This window comes from Narcine bancroftii, chromosome 1, assembly GCF_036971445.1.
Source record: "Narcine bancroftii isolate sNarBan1 chromosome 1, sNarBan1.hap1, whole genome shotgun sequence".
Taxonomy (NCBI): domain Eukaryota; kingdom Metazoa; phylum Chordata; class Chondrichthyes; order Torpediniformes; family Narcinidae; genus Narcine; species Narcine bancroftii.
In genome coordinates this window covers 27508503-27529967 of record NC_091469.1, presented here as the reverse complement: position 1 = coordinate 27529967, position 21465 = coordinate 27508503, and the positions used below count along the sequence as shown (strand labels likewise).

Below are 21465 nucleotides of genomic sequence, written 5' to 3'. Positions count from 1 at the left end.
GTGGCACTATTGAAGTTAGTGATTTTTTTTTTGGTTTGTGGCTTTACTGAAATTTTTGACTGGGATATGACATTGCCATTGCTGAGGTGATTATAAAATCTTCATGGATACTTTTAAAGTTACTGAGAAGTGAGCATGACTACTGCCAGCTTGGTGTGGCTGCCAAAGAGTTAAACATCTGGAAGAGAAAAGTCTGATGGCACGAAAATGACTTCACAAGCCACGGCAGAATTCCTCAACAGCAACTCCCCTCCCTGTACCCATCATTCTCTAAGACATAGACAATCCTGATAAGAAAGCATGGTCGGTATTTTTACAGTGTGGTTGGATCAAATTCATTGAAGCTCTTGGTATTATAGGAGTAGCTTTGTGGATTGTAGTAGTTCAGGGGGAAAAAAAGTGGTTCACTACCACCTTGAGTCAACAAATGGTAGTGCTTTATTTCATTGAAAATATTTCAACTATAAGTATTTTGTATGAAATGTTTTTTCATTAAATTAGCTCAGTTTTATTTGCATTTCTCTTGTAGATTGTACGAACAAAAACATTTTCCAGTACCATCCCAAAGTCCCTTCATTCCTCTGATATACAAAAATAAATCTATTGATTGCTATTTGGAATGCAATTGATGATTGAGCCTTCACTATTCTCAGGCCTTGAATTTGAAAGATTCATCATGCCTTTGTGAACAAATTCATAATTTCAGTCTGAATTAGCCTTTCATTTATTTTGGAAAAGTGACTTCTGTTACTGGATAACTGACCTAATGCCAATACATATTCACAGTATCTATCCTGTCAACCCTTCTAAGCATTTTGTGCATTAAAATAGTCATATTCCATTCTTTATATAATGAATAGAAGGCTAAGTCCTCGATTTTCACATGTGTGAAAAACCTGCCATCTCAGGAACCAGTGTGGTACAAGTATTTGTAAGGAGACCAGAATTATAAATGATACTCATTCAGATCCTATATAACTCTTGCATGCAAATCTTCTTCCAGCAAAAGGTCAACATATGCCTTCATAATTACTTGTTACCAGATCATGGGGAGTTGTATAAAAGGACAATTGGGTCTCTTTGATCATATCCTGAAGCGTGTTGTAGAAAAGAGATATACAGGGGTACTGTATGTGTTTCCATGAAAGTGGTAACACAGAAAAACAGGGTGGTAATGGAAACATTTGTATGTCTTCATCTGTCAGGGCATTGATTACAGGAGCTTGGATGCTGTGTTACAACTGTATAAGACTGCAATTAAGAGTACTGTGTACAGTTCTTGTCACCAACTATAGGGAAGATATCACTAAGATGAAGAGGGTGCAGAAAAGATTCATGAATGTTACTAGGTCTGCTCGACTTAAATTAGGAGACGTTGGATAGTGTGTGACTTTTCTCCCTGGAGCATAGGAGTCTAGGGTGGGGGAAGGAGGGATTCTGTTGAGGTTTATAAAACCATGAGGGGCCTATACAAAGTAAATTATCATGGTCCTTTTCCCCAGGATAGGGAAATATAAAATGAGAGGATATAGATTTAAGGTGAGAGGGGAAAGATTTAAAAGGGACCAGAGAGGCCCTCTTTTCATGCAGAGGGTGTTAGGCATATGGGATGAGCTGCCAGAGGAAGTGGTAGAGGTGGGGACCACTCTCTTCTCTTCTCTTTGGCTTGGCTTCGCAGACGAAGATTTATGGAGGGGGTAAATGTCCACGTCAGCTGCAGGCTCGTTTGTGGCTGACAAGTCCGATGCGGGACAGGCAGACACGGTTGCAGCGGTTGCAGGGGAAAATTGGTTGGTTGGGGTTGGGTGTTGGGTTTTTCCTCCTTTGCCTTTTGTCAGTGAGGTGGGCTCTGCGGTCTTCTTCAAAGGAGGTTGCTGCCCGCCAAACTGTGAGGCGCCAAGATGCACGGTTTGAGGCGAGATCAGCCCAATGGCGGTGGTCAATGTGGCAGGCACCAAGAGATTTCTTTAGGCAGTCCTTGTACCTTTTCTTTGGTGCACCTCTGTCACGGTGGCCAGTGGAGAGCTCGCCATATAACACGATCTTGGGAAGGCGATGGTCCTCCATTCTGGAGACGTGACCCACCCAGCGCAGCTGGATCTTCAGCAGCGTGGACTCGATGCTGTCGACTTCTGCCAACTCGAGTACTTCGACGTTAGGGATGAAAGCGCTCCAATGAATGTTGGAGATGGGAGACAATGCTGGTGGAAGCGTTCTAGGAGCCGTAGGTGATGCCGGTAGAGGACCCATGATTCAGAGCCGAACAGGAGTGTTGGTATGACAACGGCTCTGTATACGCTTATCTTTGTGAGGTTTTTCAGTTGGTTGTTTTTCCAGACTCTTTTGTGTAGTCTTCCAAAGGCGCTATTTGCCTTGGCGAGTCTGTTGTCTATCTCGTTGTCGATCCTTGCATCTGATGAAATGTTGCAGCCGAGATAGGTAAACTGTAAAATGTAAAAAATACCCAGACAGGTATTTGGACTGCAGAAGTTTATAAGAATACAGGTCAAACACAGACATGTGGATCTAGCATGGCCAGAATGGAGAAATTGGGCCTGTTTCAGTGCTATAAAACACTAGCAACATTACCCATTGGAGGAGGTGGAATGTGGCAGACCACATTCTTTTTGTATCTTGTGCCTTATTTCACATTGTCCTGCTGTATATAGTCCTGGAGCCTGTAGTAAACCAGTATACTGGTAACACTTTGTGATGGCTGGTTTGTTCGGCTGGCAGACTACAACGTTTGAGTGAAACATTATCCTGTAAATCATCTGCAACAGCAACTGATGACAATCTCTGCATGCATCCCAGGGTATAGCTGGTGGAGCACAGAGCCCTGATTTAATGAGCCATTGGGTCAAATACCATTCTATCTCTCGCCATAATTTCCATGCAAAGTGGCTATCTTGCTGATGATGGCTGACGTTCCCAGCCCTACTGCAGCCTCAAGGTCAATAGCTCCATTGCCTTGCTAACAGAACCACATCCTTAAATTAAATGAATGAACATTCAGGTGTAAACAAACGTGTAACATCCTCTCATGGTGTTGAGCAGCATTATGATAAGGAAGTACAGGCTAATTCAATTACCAATCTCTTGAAAGCTTGTTTGTGTTCAGGCCTGTAGTTTGAACTGTGTGATAGACACACTTCTGGTGTATATATATAATTAATGCAAGTCAGAGAGCTGGGGAATGATAGACTTCTGGAAATCAATGGCAAGCCATAATTTTCTCTCTTTGGCACAGTTATTCTTTTGAAAAATAGCAATTGTAATTTTCCTCAAATAATCAGTACTTTGTACTGTGGATCTTTGAACGATGTCATTATGGCTGGACTGCTATGGATCTTGAGTGTTTAGTTTTGACTTTTGCTACTGATAAAATTAATATGAATATGTTGCCATTTGCTGGAAAATTCATCCCAATGGCATGCACATCTTTAATTATTTTGATAAGAAAATTGTTCACTTACTTAAAATGTGCACTTCTGCCCAAGATCTCCCAAAGTTTTATACTCAAAGCAGGGTTTTTGGTAGAAAATGTAGCTGTGTTAGAACAGCAAGCTCCCACAAACACCAGTTAAATAATAACTATTTGGAAAGCCACCGAGATTGTTAGTTAAGGGATAAGATCTGACCAGGAAACCAAGACAAATACCTTATGATTGCTTATGTTCACTGCCAGGGTGTGTGCTTTAACATCTCATCTCAAAGGCCCTACAACCTGCAGTGTAGCATTCCCTTAGCATTGCACAGGAGCCCTGAAGTTAGTTTGGAACCTGTAGGTTTCTAACTCGGAAGTAATATCCACAGAGCCATGACTAATATAATTCTGCCCGACTGGGTAAGATACGATGAGCTTAGCAAGTATATGGAATGGCAGTAGTTTTTCCCCTGTTCTGTATATTCTTGCCTTTTCTAACCTTAACCAATTTGATTGCCCTGATACTGGCCTATTCCCTAAAGCTGCTGACACACATGGGTCTGTTTCAGTTGATCCAGCACCCAAATGGACCATTGTTGTCAACTGTTTTTATGAGTGTCGAAGGAATCGTCAACTGGAGAGACTCAATGGGAAACAATTTCCCTCTGTTGCCCATGAGTGTAGATAAATGATGGGGATTGCTGAGTAGGAACTCTGTCTATTTTCACTGACTTCCACGGTCCATGAATAAGGATCTGTTAAACCTTAAAAAACTTATTTTTAGTGCTATGATAAACACAAGAAATAAAAATCTATGTGAGGGGGCTGTGGGTGGGAAATCCAATGGCAAAAGTGTTGGCTAAGTTCAAGAGAAAATATCTAATGGAGGTAACAGGGAGAATATGTACTAAAAAGGTGAAAGAACCTGGAACCTGAACCAGATGGCTCTAACCCTTGTGTCTTTTCACACAAACCTATGCTAGGACTAGCTTACTCCATGAGTGTAACCTTACTCCTTCATTGGCTGCTGCTGAATACGACTTTCCATTATACGTCCAATGACCATCTTTCTCCTCAGTTAAATAAAGTCACCGAAAGTTCTGATGCCAATGGACCCCAAGACCCCCTGCTCTTCTCTTTTGCGTTTGTTTATCTATGCTGGTTCAGTTTAACCAACACCTCTGTCATAAATCCGGTGCTTGCTCTCAAATCCCACTTTGACTGCACTTGTTCATCTCTGAATTCCTCTCTAACCCATTAACTTCTTTCATGATCTTTTCCCAACTTAGTTATTGCCCATCATTATACATGAGTTGCCAAGACTCTAGAAAGGCTGTGGATCTAATGAGGGGACATGAGATTAGTGGAGGTTGGTCCAAAGGGTTGTACAGACATGGTGAGCTGAAGGGGTCTATGTCCATCCTGTCTGACTTCTACTTGCCATGGGCAGCTATACAAACATCTGCCTAAGACCTAAGACATGGAAATCCCTTTATTAAATGCATTTTCTCTTCTCACCTTTACTACTTAACATCCATGTATTTTCTAAGCATGTGATCACTGATACCTCCTTTGTACCAATTGTTGTTTGATATCAATATAAATTGGATTGGAAGGGTTCCCTGCATTCTAAGTGCTTTCTAAATGGATACACCTGTTGAGATTTGTATGAAAATGAAATTTACTACCTCAAGGAGTGGATGAGGTGAATGGTTTTAATGCATTTAATGGCTAGTTGTTTAACGTGAAAGATGGCTAACAAAATAAGGTCATGCTGATAAAGGAAGGATGGGGAGAGGTGTCAATAGAGCATAAACACTAATGTGGGTGTCTTGATTTTGTGCTGTCATTTGCATATAAATCCATAAAACTGGCACTTCAGAACTGATCTAATGCATAAAATGTGGAGCACAATGATTTATATAATTTGTTCAAATAATTTTTATTGAAGTGGTCCTTCAGGTTTTAATCATACATGAGGAAATTTTCACTTATAGCTGTGGTTTAGTCTGTTAAGATGTCTTTCTGGTGATGCAATAAGATTAACTGGACCTCACAGGGAGGAATAATGATAACTTTAATGTGAGTAAAGGTAAAGGTTGGAGATAAAGGTTCCATTATTGGAGCATAATACTAGATTTAGAATGTAATATTCATGAAATTCTTTAACTTTTTGTCCACCATAGCACCCCTCACAGAAACCGACAGCACCCCCTCATGTACTGACCACTCCTAAGCCTGCTTAGCTTCTGAGATCAGACAATCTCAGGCATATTCAAGCTATTAGGTGCTTGTGTTATGCAACACAATTAGGTGATTGTGTTAGCCTTTGATTGATGAGCACATTTAACAGAGAACTACTGACCTTATTCCAATCTTAACCAAGAGTGATAGACCAGTATTAAACAAATATAAAGGAGCACTCATCTCTGAATAACTTTGAGAATCCTATTTTAACCAACAAACCTTACTGGTAAAAATACATCAGGGAATATTTGGTATTTTCTCCAAGTGGTTTGGGGGGGGGGGGGAATTTTTTTTACATGGGCAAAAAGTTCAGGAATAACTCAGGGCAATTGAATGTGAAATTTGTTTTGTTTTTAGATGGTCTGGATTAATGAAACAGCTGACAGAAACTCCTCAAGCCCATATGCTGGGTGAAGTATTAAATTGATTCTGGTTAGCAAAGGCTGATTTGGTTTACAAAATTAAAAAAAATTAGTTCAACAGTGATAGTCAATTGATGCAGCTTATTTGTAATTTGGAGTTTTAAACTCCTGTGAACAGAGGAATCCTGCCTCTGGTATGGATGCCACATCAGGTATGTATGTTTGTGTTTAAAGAGAGGCATAGATGGCAAGAAAGGGGATCTGTGATACTGTTCTTAATTTCTTTTTTGTTTTCTGTTACTTCAATTCTAATTTGAAGCCTGAGCCATTGTCTACAACTCTGGTCGCATGTTTTGCCAACATTTATTTGGATTTTACCCTGAGTGAGCCATCAGTCATTTGAATGCCACATGGCGCTGCCAATTGCAAGCACTTTGCTCAATAGATTTACTTTTTTTTCAGCTAGTCTGGGATGCAGAAAAAAACACTTATGTCATTTTAAAACAGTGGCAGAAGTATTTATTATAAACAGTTAGTAGATACACTCCAGGTAAGGTGTAGGAAATGGAGCACGTTTCTGTAAAGATGTCATTAAGAATAGGATGTTTAGAGAATTTAATGGAACACAGTTATAAAATTTTGTTTCCATGACAATGGGCTTTTGACAAGCCTTTTGGTACATTTACAAAATGGAGACACAATTTATCAATCTTTGACCTTCATGGCCTTCATTAATTGTTGAGTCCACAAATAGTCATGTTTTCCTATGTTTACAGTGGAAGTTGGACTCAATTGAGTAATGTTCTATTCCCCTACTACTGTGTTTAAATTCATGAGTCACAGGTTATCTATCTTCATACATTAGCGTGAAAGACACTCTCCTAGGAGAGATTTACTAGGACTTTAAAGTGATGCTTTTTGGAGGGTCAAACTTGAAGGCAGAATATATAGTTATGGCATGATTCTTAACAGTGTGGAAGAACAGAGGGACCTTGTGGTCCAAATTCATAGATTTCTCAAGGCTGCAACACAGGATGATACGGTAGTTCAGAAGGTTTATGGTATGTCGGCCTTCATTAGTCAAGGGATTGAGTTCAAGACTCATGAGGTAATGTTTCAGCTCTATAGAACTCTGGTTAGAACACACTTGGAATACTGTGTTCAGTTCTGGTCGCCTTATTACTGGAAGGATGTGGAATCTATAAAGAGGGTGCAGAGGAGATTTACTAGGATGGGAGAACATGTTCTTCTAAGGCAAGACTACCAGAGATGAGGCTTTTTTCTTTGGGGCGAGAAAGGTTAAGAAATGACTTAATAGAGGTCTAAAAGATTTTGAGAGGCATAGACGGGCAGTAGTTTTCCCCCCAGGGTGAGAGTATCAAACACCAGACCAGAGGACATCTGTACAAGTTGAGGGGAGTAAAGTTCAGGGGAGCCAACAGGGGTAGGTTTTTTTTTACACATAGTAGTGGGTGCCTAGAATGCATTGCCGGACTGGTGATGGAGGCTGGTACAATAGGAACATTTAAAAGATTCTTAGACAGGCAAATGGATGCAAGAAAAATAGAGGGTTATGGATGTGAGTAAAGGAAGGTTTAATTTGTTGAGTAGGTTTATACAAATCGCCACAACATAGTGGGCTTTTCTGTTTTCTGTAAAGGTCAAAATCTAGACTAAGCACAATGAGGTTGGTGATGTAGTAGAAGTCAAATGCCTTATATTTGCTTTCTTGAAATCTCCTTCTCAGACTTCTTCAGTGTGCTCGTGACCAATATCCAACTGATATAATGTCCCGCATTCTCCATCGTGTCTCTTTTGTGGCCACAATATCCATGCTCCTTCTAAAAAAAACAGGGTACTACATGTAAAAGACTGGAGCATTACGTAACGTTTTCTTTATCAGACCTGATAAGGCAAACATTCCACAAAATTCTTTTCCACTACCTCAGGTGACAGACTTGCTTCATTTATAATTTAGTCAAGTTTAACCCAGCCGAAGAGCTGTCAGCCTGTGTTTGAATCATGATGGGGTTTTTGCTACTCAGCTACTGGTGAAGCAATGCCATGAATTTAAAATGAAAATACCACCAAGGCCATTTCTGTGACCTCCTGTGACAGATCACTTCCATCCTTGAAATTTCCTAATTTTTTTCATGGATAGCCACTGTTGCACATGGCCAGCTGCCTCCCTGAACCTTGATGCCCTTTTGGTCATTCTTTAATACCTACTGATTTGACAAAACATATGAGCTCATTTGAGCTAATCACTTTTTAATCTATGTACTGGTTCAATGGAACAAAAATGGGATCTCTAATATTTCTAAATGCCTTATTCAGGCAATCATTAAAGAGTTAGATATATCCAGGTTGAGGAATTTTTAATTGAGGAATAAATATTTGTATTTGTAAAGTGGTCTCAGATCATCTGAAAGCTCTTTATAGTTCTCTGTCATAGACCTTTTGGCCTATTAAATCTATGCTAACTCTTAGAGCATTCTCATCAATCCCATTCTCATTTCTGTCAAACTGTTTTTCCTTTCATTGGTCCCTTGTTCTCCTGCCACCCAACCACTTGAGGGGCAATTTTCAGCACCTACTTAACCCACAAAATTGCATACCGTTAGAATAAAGGAGCACCCAGGGGGAAAAAAAACACTCGGTTACAGAGAACATGTAGAATCCTCATGGGCAATAGCTGAGGCCAAGATCAAACCCTGGTCACTGGAGTTATGCAAACGCAGCATTTCTAGCCACATTGCTATGTCTACCGTCTGATGTGCTTCACAATCCTGCATTATCCATATTGAATGGTCATCCATAAAAGGAGTGACTGCTAGATCCAACATTAATGACTGATACACTGGGATTTGGATTGGGGAGTGGGGGAGGGTGGGGGGGAGGGGAGAAGGAAATTCTCTGCTGGATGGAATTACACTCAGCACAAAAAGATCTGGTTATGGTGATTGGAAAACAACTAACTCAGCCACAGGACCTCTCTGCCGGAGTTCCTCAGGGTAGTGTCCTCAGTCCAAACAACTTCAGCTGACTCATCAATGATTTTCCTTCAATTGTAAGGCCAGCAATAAGGATACAATGTTTAGCACCATCCACGACTTATCAGATAATGTGTCCACAACCAAATGCAGCAAGACCTGGACAATATCCTGGCTTGGGTTGATAGGTGGCAAGTAACATTCATGTCACACAAGTGCTAGGCAATGGCCGTGTTTCTACTGAACGATGAAAATTCGGGCCAATGCGAGGTGATGCGCGGTGATGCGCGGTGATGCAAGATAACACCTAGAATTTTTCTTCAGTAGAAACACATCGGGTAGTGGCCGATGCACGGTGATAAGAGATGCTCCGTCGTCCACCTTTTGAGGTGGTCGATGCGCGGTGATGCAAGGGACGATTTTTCAGTAGAAACACAGCGAGTAACGAATTCACGATTTTTCGCCCGCGGTTTTCAATTGATCATCGCATGCACGCACCGGCACAGCGCATTATCTTATTGCGTATATATACTGCATAAGCTACCTACTAGCTAGCTATACTGCGTTCATATCGCCTCCGCTGTTCCTTTGTGTATCGTTAAATTGGAGTAATTTCCCTGGACAAATATCAAGCTTGTCTGTCGTTATAATAACTTTTTCGTTTCTTCGTTGGAATATGTCGGACAGTATCAACTGGACATTTGATCTTCAGCGATTCTTGATCACAAAATGGCAGGAAATGATGGTGAAGGGCATTTTGGATGGAAAACAAAATGACTTGATATGTGATCTTAAAATACGTGACTTCCTGGTCACCTCGCGTCGCCCCGCATCACCCCGCTTCACCGCGTATTTATCGCTCAGTAGAAACAGTTCGGGTAGTCGTAAAATACGCAGTGATGTGGGGGACAAAAATCCGCTGTGATGCGGGGTGATACGAGGTGTTCCAGTAGAAACACGCACTATGATAATATCCAGCAAGAAACCACAGCTACTCAATAGCTGACATTCAAAGGTATTACCAGCACTGAATCCCCTGCTTTCAATATCCTAAGCATTGCTATTGACCAGAAACTGAATTGGAGCACTCAAGTACATAAAATAGCTGCCAGAGCAAGTCACAAGTAACTAATTTCTCAACTCCACCTGTAAGACTCATCAGGAGTGTGATGGAACACTCTCCTCCTTGGCTTTTAGACTAAGGTCAGGTACTTCATCTACTGTGTGCTGATCAACTGGATCTGTAAGAAGCTGAGCATCAAGAAGAAAGAGAAAAGGAGTGGAAGACAACTGGGAGGAATGCAGGAGTGGAAGAGATCATCTGGTATGAGCTGGCCTACTGAATCCATACTGATTGGGGGAACCAATCTAACACCTTTCTAGCAGTAAGTCCACCTCCACCAGTCTTTCAAGGATGGCAATGGGAAAATGTTGTTTTATGGTTTTATTGTATTGTATATGTTGAATATTTATGGGTTTTGGAGGGGTGTGGGTAGAGGGGAGGGAGGGAAAGGGGAGAAAAGACCACTGTGTAAATTTAATGAGAAACGTTTGTACATATTTTGGTTGATATGGTTCTGTGATAGTACAGACCTATCACCAATGTATATAGTTACAGTATCTAGAGTGTAATGACTGTGCTTACAGTGATTGGCTGAGAGCTTAGCCACGCCTACTGTCTGGGCCTTAAAGGGTTGTGTCCCTAGCCAGGTCGGATCATTCTGGACTGGTCAACCACCTGTGAAGAGCTCCTGTCTTTTGCTAATAAAAGCCTTGGTTTGGATCAACAAGTCTTTGGTTCTTTCGACGAGCTCTACAGGTTCATAGTGTGAAAAATAAAAAAAATGTATTAAAAAAAAAGGATAGCAATAGCAACAAACTCCTTGGGAGGACAAAGACTATGAAACTCTGTCAGGGCAGCTGTGAAGGACTTGAGTGAATGGATTCCATGTTCCCAGAACTTCTTCATCAGGAAGGTCTTAATGGAATGAGTGCAAATTTGAGGCAAAGCACATCTACTGCCTCCAGGACGTCATGGATAAAAGACACTTTGATGTGACATTGAAGACTAGACTTCTAGGAGAAAGGAACATAGCTCCACTCTTGCTGTTCAAGGCACAGCCACTCATCACCCTTTCGAAGCAGAAGGAACAAGTGATAATGGTGCGCTTGTTCAACCCACATGTGCCAGTAGTGGATGTGCTCACTTTCCTGAGCCATTATGTCAAGGGGACAATGAGCTGCATGGACATCAAGTCTGGAATCTGGACTAGCAAGTGACAACAAAGGGGCTATCATCCACCCACCCCTCTCAGTGTTCCCCATTAGAGGGAACCATGGGTACCTGGTCTATGCTGGATAGCCCAGGGTGTGCCAGAACTGCAAGAAACCTGGATATGTGGTGGTCCAATGCAGTGTAGTCAGCTGCAAGAACTACAAGCAGGAAAGTTGCCAGACCAAGAAGTGTGGAGACAGTAAGTGCTGCAACTAGTGTGGGGAAGTAGGCCACCTCTACAGAGCCTGCCCAAAATATGTAGCCACCTACGTTCAGGCTCAAAGAGGGGAAATGGCCAACACTACCACTCCCTCTAACACAACTGCAATAGGGACACCAATAGAGATAGAGACCAGGGGGAGTGAGATCACAAGTACATCCACCTCCAATCCTTAAACCCCATGCATGAGGTCAGAGGTCCCTCATGAGGAGTCAACGGAGGAGGGAACTGAGGAGGAAAAGTGACAGATGGACATGAAACGAAAGAAAACCCAAAAGGCCCCACAGAAGAAACTGACAACCGATACCGCAAGCAGTGGGAAGAAACCTCTGGTCATCCAAGGATGAAGCCACCACTAGTGTTAGATGAACTCAAATCTGGGAGATGGGGAAACTGTACTCTAAGGCCACAAACAGAATGGCCTCCTGGAACTTCCTGTCCTTTATCATGGATGTCTTAGAAGCTGACAAGTGGGAGAGTCCAGACCAGGAGTTGGCCAAAGTTTTATGTCAGAATAAACAGCAAAAAGGATGTCTCACGAGAGCTGGCCTCAGTGACCACCATGTTTTATTTGGCTTTTAGCCTTTTAATAAGTTGAGAGCGAATGGGAGGAGGAGGAAGGGTGGAAGGAGCAGAGAAGAAAGAGGTATGTGTTCATTGTATCTGGGGGGGGGGGGGTGGTTGGCACTGGGGTGCTGGTGCTGGAGGGGGTTAGGGTTGGAGGGTGGTTGCACTGGTGGGGGGAGAGATCAGACTCCATCTAGGTTAATCAGATCTCTGTCTATGCTAATCCTGCCTCCTTCTACACTTATCATGCCACTCTCTACACTAATCGTGCCTCCTTCTAAGCACCACTTCTAATTATCCAATGCGCCATTTTTGGTGCATGCACCATAGGTTGCCATTCCCTGGTCTAGACCAAACAATTGCCCTGGGGGTGCTGATGGACTCCATTCATTCTTTTGGGTGGAGTAAAACTCCTGGAAGTGATGGCCTGCTGGTTGAGTTGTGCGTGGCTCAGTGGGTCTGAGAGGTCCCGGAGCTGCTGGAAGTATACAACACTATGCTCTTGGCAGGAAATATTTCAGACTTCATGAGATAGGGCATCATCAAACAGAAGTGGGGAGAAGGAGGATATCAGGAATTGGAGACCCACTCAAACATTGACTACAATATCTTACCCAAAGCCATCACCAAACAAGTCAAATCTGTGATCCACCCAGAACAAACCTGCATGGTTCTGACACCCTTGCATTACACAGAGCTACCATTGCCCACATGCAGGGCAGTTTAGGGTGAACACCTAGCTGATCAGCTTAGACCAGGAGAAGGCTTTCACTAGATATTGCAAATATACATGATGAATGTGCTCTTCAAAATGGGTTTTGGGGAGGGAATCTGAAATTGGATTAAACCACTCTAAGTGGACATCTGTAGTGCAAACCAAATCAATGGGTGGCAAACAGATGGTTTCCCCATCAAGTCTGGAGTAAGGAAGGGCTGTCTGCTTTCTCCAGTCTTACTTGTGTGCTGCATTGAGCCCTTTGCTGAATCCATCAGGAAGGACAAGAGCTTAAGAGAAATGATGTTCCCAGGCAGTGGAGGTAGTCAGGTCAAAGTCTTCCAGTAGATGGGCAACATCACCATTTCTGATCAGACACATGGTCGATCCCCAGACTGATAAGCATCTGGGGCCAGTTTGAGTCTGCATTGGGCACCAGGGTAAACCAGGACAAGAGTGGGCAATGCTCTTTGGTAACTGGTCTGATGACCTGAAGTTGTTGGGGATCTGATTTGGAGGGATTGAGGCATGCAACAAAAAATTGGTCAGAGCCTATTGCAAAAGTCCATCAGACATTGGGACTGTGGGTGCGGCACTCCCTCTCAATAACAGGGAAGAACCTGTTCATCAGATGTGAGATGCCCTCAAAAATGTTGTATATGGTGCAAGTATGGCCCATCTCCCACACTAATGCCCTGGCAGCTATAAGAGCAGTCTTCTGGTTCATATGGGCATCCAAAATGGAAAGGATCAGAAGGGTCACTGTGTACAAATCACCAGATAATGGGGGCAAGGGTGTACCCAATGTGGCCCTCATCTTGATGACCATCTTTGCTACCTCAGGCTATGCGTGGAACCAAAGTATGAGGGCACCAAGTGACGCTATGTGCTGAGGTTCCACCTGTGCAGGGTGTTGCGAAGAATGCAATGTCCCAGTCAGCTGGATGTTGCCACACCATCTATCCTTCGTGGAAAAGTATTTCGAGACAAATACCAGTGGTCAGCACAGAACATCCTGCAGCAACTGAGAGATAAGGACTTGATGGATACTGTAGGGTGGTTTCCTGAGTTTCAGTCTAGGTCACCTAATGGAATGCCTTGCCGCCAGTGCTCACTAGCAAGCACCTGGACTTGGCTTGGCTGGCAATGAGTGGACCCCTCCCAGTCAGATCTTTTCTATACCACAGGAATGTTGTCCACAACACACGTTCTCCTTGAGATGACTGCACTGGAGTGGAGACAGTCGCTCACCTCTTTGCAGAATGCAGATTTGCTGAGCATGTGAAAAGGATGCAAGAGTCCTTGTCATCGTTCATGGTTCATCCCCAGCAGCATAGATCCCTGTGACAGAGGCCTCTCTGATCTATGGGCTGTTCTTAGGGACACATGCAGAAGTAGAAATTCAGAACTCCTAGAAGATCATCATCTTGGTGAAAGATGCCCTTTGGTCTGCCCAAAACTTGTTGGTCTTTTATCACATGGAGATGTTGGTGAGGGAATGCTGCCAAATGGCACATTCCAACCTGAGGGACGCATTTGGGCTTGGTGCAGCCAACGCGAAGGCACTGTGTGGAAGGACCACACTCCAGAGTCCTTTCATCACCGGGCATTGAGGCCTTTCAAAAAATAAAGGTGGGAGGTGCTACAGAGGTGGAAATGGTGTATGTTACATTGTACAATGATGGAAATGCATTTATATGACACAAAGGATGTCAATGGACTTCTCTTCATTGTGAATATAGTCTATTTTTGTGAACAAAAGCTTGTTCGAATGATTGGAGCTTCAACAACATTCAAGAAGCTCGACATAATACAGGACATAGTCTGCTTGACAGATGTCCCATCCACAACCAGTCAAGCAGTTGCAGTTTATGTCATCTACAGGATACAGAGCAGTGACTCATCAACACACATTTCAAACCCACATCCTCTACCAGTTTCCACCAAAGTGCTTTGATTTCCTCCAAAGGTGAACAGGGATAGTAGGTTAATTGGTCACATGGATATATGGGCTCATGAGCTGGAAAGGGCCTGTTATTGAGCTATATCTTTAAAATTAAAATAAATAAATGTTTTGGCTTTTTCTATTAATTAAATTCATAATCAATGGCAGCTGGTGAGCACGTCTATCTTAGCATTTTATATTTGTACCACACTTGGAAAATTAGCGGATAGAATTTTCTGGCTGAAATTGAGAAACGTAGGTGGGGAATGTATTGTGATTGCATGGTGGTTAAGTTATTGGGCTATCAATCTGGAAACCTGGGCTGTTGACCAACAGATGGATCAAATCCGGGATGGAGTTAAATATTCTAGGAACTAAATGTTTGTGGGATTGTGTAAGTATTGCTTTTGTTGGTCTGTAATTTGAAGCCACTAGTATAGATTGCACAAAGTATAGATTGCACAAAGTGGCACTCTGATGTTAAAGGGAGAATGATTACTTGTTCCTTAATTAGGTTTGAGCAAAGTATTGTCTCTCTTCCTGTTGTAAACAGGAGAGAAGGAAAGCTTGTAAAAACTCTTTGTTCATTGGTAAAAAGGAATCTGTGTAGGAGCTTGTCCACATCCCATGAAGGAACAAACAAGAATTGCAAGGGGAGCTAAATTCTATTAGCCCTTATGAGTCACATTTGACCAAATTTAAGCTCAATGACTTGTAATTTAGTTTATCCATTTTTAAACACCACAATATTAGCAGTCATCCTGTTCCCTATCACTACTCCCCTCATTTCTCTGAACATGTCAGAAGCATTTTCTTCAATTATGTTTCTCTGATATCAAAGAAAGCCTTGGCAATCAAGAAAGTCTGCATGGAAATTGAGTTTCAGGCAAGGATCCTGTCAGACCATTCACCTCTATTGTTAGTAATTGCTATGCCTGATCAAAAGGATATGGTATACAGGTGGCATTTCAATCCAAAGCTGTTGAGAAGATCTGAATTTTGTGATTTTATTCGGAGACATAAAAATTTTTTGTGAAACTGTCATTCTATTGCCAATAAATTTAGTGTATGGGATACTTTAACAGCTTACCTAAGGGTCAAATTATTAGTTATACTTCAAAAATTAAAAAAAAAACACACAAGGTAGATAAATTGGCAAAAGAAATGTATCATTTGGAGAAGGACTTGACAGTTAAGAAGCTCAGAACAATAATGAAGGATACTTATTAGTAAAAAGCTCAAATATGATACCTTGCAAGCATATAAGATAGAAAAAGCAATAATGAGAGCAAGACAAAGGTATTATGAGCTGGGGGAAAGAGCTCATGAAGTCCTATCTTGGCAATTGAAAACAGAACCGGTTTCCTGTACAATCAGTGCAATTGAAACAGAAACCAGTAGGATCTCTTGTAACCCACAGGAAATTAATGAGGCCTTTAAATTATTTAATTTTAAATTATATAATCAGAATCACAAAGAGATGTTAATAAAATAGATGATTATCTGTCACAATTGCCTTTGCCTCATTTAGATTTCACTGAACAGATGGAATTGAATGCTCCCTTTACTCAATTGGAAATAGAAGAAGCATTGAATTCACTATATGTTAATAAATCCCCCAATGAAAATGGCTTTCACTGGAATTTTACAATGAATTTAAGGACTTATTAATGCCTCTTTTTATGGAGGTGTTGAATCAGCATGTTGGATCGTACACTTTGCCAGAATCCATCTCAACAACAATAATAATGGTGATTCCTAAGAAAGATAGGGATCCATTGAAACTGTTATATAGGCAGTTTTTGTTTGGAAAATGTTATTCATACATTTTCAAATTAACTTGCAATATAATTACATATAGATATGAAATAATTTTCACCTCCCACCATCCCTAACCCCTACAGATAGAAGAAAAAGATAGAAAAAAAATAACACATTCATCACTGTAATTCTTCTTTCTTTGGCTTGGCTTCGCGGACGAAGATTTATGGAGGGGGTAAAAGTCCACGTCAGCTGCAGGCTTGTTTGTGGCTGACAAGTCCGATGCGGGACAGGCAGACACGGTTGCAGCGGCTGCAGGGGAAAATTGGTTGGTTGGGGTTGGGTGTTGGGTTTTTCCTCCTTTGCCTTTTGTCAGTGAGGTGGGCTCTGCGGTTTTCTTCAAAGGAGGTTGCTGCCCGCCAAACTGTGAGGCGCCAAGATGCACGGTTTGAGGCGATATCAGCCCACTGGCGGTGGTCAATGTGGCAGGCACCAAGAGATTTCTTTAGGCAGTCCTTGTACCTTTTCTTTGGTGCACCTCTGTCACGGTGGCCAGTGGAGAGCTCGCCATATAACACGATCTTGGGAAGGCGATGGTCCTCCATTTTGGAGACGTGACCCACCCAGCGCAGCTGGATCTTCAGCAGCGTGGACTCGATGCTGTCGACCTCTGCCATCTCGAGTACTTCGACGTTAGGGATGAAAGCGCTCCAATGGATGTTGAGGATGGAGCGGAGACAACGCTGGTGGAAGCGTTCTAGGAGCCATAGGTGATGAGGCGCCTGCAAGCTCACACCAAGACTACTCTTTGCAGACGATGCCGCTTTAGTTGCCCATTCAGAGCCAGCTCTTCAGCGCTTGACGTCCTGCTTTGCGGAAACTGCCAAAATGTTTGGCCTGGAAGTCAGCCTGAAGAAAACTGAGGTCCTCCATCAGCCAGCTCCCCACCATGACTACCAGCCCCCCCACATCTCCATCGGGCACACAAAACTCAAAACGGTCAACCTGTTTACCTATCACGGCTGCACCATTTCATCAGATGCAAGGATCAACAATGAGATAGACAACAGACTCGCCAAGGCAAATAGCGCCTTTGGAAGACTACACAAAAGAGTCTGGAAAAACAACCAACTGAAAAACCTCACAAAGATAAGCGTATACAGAGCCGTTGTCATACCCACACTCCTGTTCGGCTCCGAATCATGGGTCACTGTAATTATAACCACATTATATCGGCCGATTTCTTTGTTAAATACAGATTATAAAATACTAGCCAAGGCCTCGGTAAATAGATTGGCAAAATATTTGTCTAAATTGATAAATGTGGATCAAACTGGATTTGTTAAAAAAAGGCAGTCAGCTGATAATGAAACTGTAATATTCATTTGGCCTAGAAAAGAGTTGAACTTAGTGTGGCAGTTGCTTTGGGATGCAGAAAAGGCCTTTGATAGATTAGAGTGGGTTTTTTTTCTTTAAATTATTGGAGAAATTTGGATTGAGTGAAAACTTTATAAATTGGATTTGAACTTAATATAAACCAAAGGCTAGAATTGTGACCAATCTTGTACATTCCCAATATCTGGGTCTAGTAGACAAAGATGTCCATTGCTTCCAGCCCTCTTCGTATTGGGCATAGAACCTTTAATAGAAACAATTCGACGGGATCCAAACATTTTAAGGTGAACGCAAGATCATTCTCTTCGGAGTTGACGTATCTTGCATTTATAATTGATGTCATGCTATCTAAACACCAATCATAAAAATGTCTTTTCATTATTGTAACTCCTATATCCGACTCCCATCTCTGTCTCTCGATCTCTGTAAACCTTGTTTTGCACTCTCATTCTGGAGAGTATAGTACATCTTGGTTATAAATTTAGATGTATTCTCAAGCCAAATTATTCATTCCATTTCTCTAATTTCAGGTGGAGCCAAGTTTGGTCCTCATCTTTTAGGAATGATCTTAGCTGGAGAAAGCAGAAGTATGTCCTATTAACTACTCCATATTTATTTCTTAGTTCTTCAAAAGACATGAAATCCTTCCATATAGCAATCATCAACATCTCTTACTCTTTTGTCATACCATCAATTCAATATTTTGTTATCCAGATTCATAAACAGTGGTACATTTTTACATAATGGTTTCCTCAGTGATATACCTGCTTTTGTCCTGATATATTCATTTTATTCTCGCCATATTCTAATTGTGTATTAGGATTGTCTGGTTTATTTTGTTATTGACTTGACATTCCACATAAATAAACCCCTTCATTGTCTCCTCTTTTATTGAATTCAGTCCCATTCAAATCCACAAAGGGGGACTATCTTTCTTCAAAGAAAGATGATAAAAAATCTTGCTGGTGTTGATAGACAATACTTCTTAAAATCTGGGGGTTTAAATCCTCTCAGTTTTTAGTCCCATGTTAACTTTTCTAGTGCAATTCTTGGTACTTTGTTATTCCATAGGAATTGTTTTATACAATTATGTAATAAATAAATATTTAGTTAGTGCAATAGGCAATGGTTGGAAGAGATACTGTAGTCTTCATTTTTATACTATTTACCCTTCCTATAAATGTAATCGGCAGATCTTTCCATTTCTGTAAATCTTTTTCTATTTTTTTCTAATAGAGGGGTACAATAAAGCTCATATAAGTTCTGTAAATTATCATCATTATTCATAAATATTTAATTCCATCCTTCCTCTATTTAAATCTACTGCCTTTTTGGCATCTTTCATAATCAAAATTCTGCAATGGCATTATCTCACTTTTGTCCATATTTATTTTATATCCTGATATTCTTCCATATGTTTATAATATTGTTTGTAATCTTATCAGTGAATCAGATGGGTCAGACATCTATAATGGCACATCATCAGCAAATAAACTAATTTTATGTACTCCCCGTCCAACTATGAAGCCCTTAATATCCGGATCTCTTCTTGTAGTCTCTGTCAGAAGTTCAATAGCTAGTATGAATAATGCTGGAGATGGAGGACACCCCTGTCTACTCGATCTACTCGAGAAAAATGGATGTAATTTGGTTATTAGTTATAATTTTACCTTGTGGCTTATGATGAAGAGTTTTTTATCCAATTTATGAATTTTCTGCTACATCAATTTTTCCAACATTTTGTATAAGAAAGACCATTCTAATCAGTCAAATCCCTTTTTCTGCATCTAAACAGTTATGTTTTGATTCAACCTTGATTTTGCCATGTGTATTATATTGAATAATCTACCTAGTCTTTTTGAAGAATGTCTTCCTTTTACAAAAGCCTCCCAATCTATTAGTTGATGGCTTTGCTAGAACTTTATAGTCTACACTCAGAAGTGATATTGGTGTGTATGATGAGGTTTTTAGTGGGTCTCTACCTTTCTTCAGAAGCGCTGCAATTATAGCAGTTAAAAAAAAGTTTACTGGAGGGTTTGGGTCTTCACCTCTTGGTCCAATTCATCCATCAAAAGAGGCATCATCAAATATTTAAATTGTCTATAGAACTCAGGAGGGACCCATTTTCCCAGGGGACTTATTAGCTTGTAAAATACCCAGAGCTTTCTCTATTTCTTTCCTTGGAAAAGGTGCATCTAAGTCACCTTTTTCTCTCTCTTCCAACTTAGTAAGTTCAACATTTGTTTAAAAATTCTTCCATTTCATTTTCATCTCCTACTAATTTTGATTTGTATAGTTTCATATAGTATTGTCTAAATGTATTATTTCTTTTATATTTTATGTTATATGTTTCTATGGGATTTATTATTCTGGATGACTCCTCTGCTTTTTTCCCTGCCAAGATAACATTTTATCTGCCTGTTCTTCTGGTTCATAATATTTTTGTTTCATTTTTAGTATCCTTTTTGCTGTTCTGTATGTTTGTATTTATTATATTGTAACTTTTTATTCTCTAATTTTCTCTATTTTTCTTGTGTTATTGATTTTCCTTTTCCTATTTTGTTACATCCTTCTCTAGACCTTCTAATTCTTTCATATATTCTCTCAAGATTTTTAGTGTAAGAAATAATTTGTCCCCTCAAGTAAGCTTTAATTGTATTCCATATCAAAAAAACTATTGTCTGTAGAAGGAAGATTTTTTTTACAAAATATTCCTGTCTCTTAATAAGTTCATAAAAATCCTTCTTCAGTAATGTAGCATTAAGACGCCATCTATACATTCTTGCTTTTCAATTATCATAAGAGTTAACATTAACAGTGAGTGGTTTGATAAAAGTCTTACCAAATACTCTGTTTTTACCACTCTACTTTGTAACTGAGCAGACATTAAAAAAGGTCAATCCTTGTATGTGAATCATGTACCCTTGAGTAGAATGAATAATCTCTTTCTAGGGGTTTGAGCCGCCTCCATACATCAATTAAATTTAAATCCATGATAAATGATGATGTTGTTTTTGCAGCTATCGCCCTTGTTACTGTTCTCACTAATTTATCCAATATTGGATCTAATCAAAAATCAATATATTTCATCTTCCCCTACAGTTTTTACAAAAGATATCCTTCATAAAGATTTCATCATTATAATGTGGGGTGTAAATATTCATAAGCATCCATGATTCTGCATAATTTTTGCAGTGTGCTATTATAAATCTTCCAACTTGATCAGTTTATGTCTCATCTATTATTATTGGTATATTTTTATTAATTAAAATCGCTACAACTCTTGATTTTGATTCAAATGAAGACGATATTACTTGCCCCACCCAACCTCTTTCTAATTTTGCATATTCCAATTTGGAAAAATGTGTTTCTTGTTAAAAGACTATATCTGCTTTTTTTTTAATGTATGCCAAGACTTGTTTTCTCTTCACCATCCCATTAATTCTATTAACATTAAAACTAATAAAATTGAATGTTCTATCCATATTCTTCTTTAAAACAACATTTTAACAATAAAATCTCTGACTCTTTAAATAGTAAAGTGATCCTTATCCATTA

The 21465-nt window shown here is 40.5% G+C and overlaps 1 protein-coding gene across 10 annotated transcripts in view; it reads left to right on the top strand.

The window, feature by feature from the left end:
- lpar1 (lysophosphatidic acid receptor 1) overlaps positions 1-21465 on the top strand; it is a 233373-nt gene that overhangs the window by 8755 nt on the left and 203153 nt on the right. For 2 of the 10 annotated variants that reach the window (XM_069922974.1, XM_069922969.1), the window contains exon 2: positions 18438-18494. The exons of the other annotated variants lie outside the window; for them this stretch is intronic. The gene's annotated coding sequence lies outside the window, so the exon portion shown is untranslated. The remainder of the gene's footprint in view (positions 1-18437; positions 18495-21465) is intronic. 10 annotated transcript variants of the gene reach the window in all.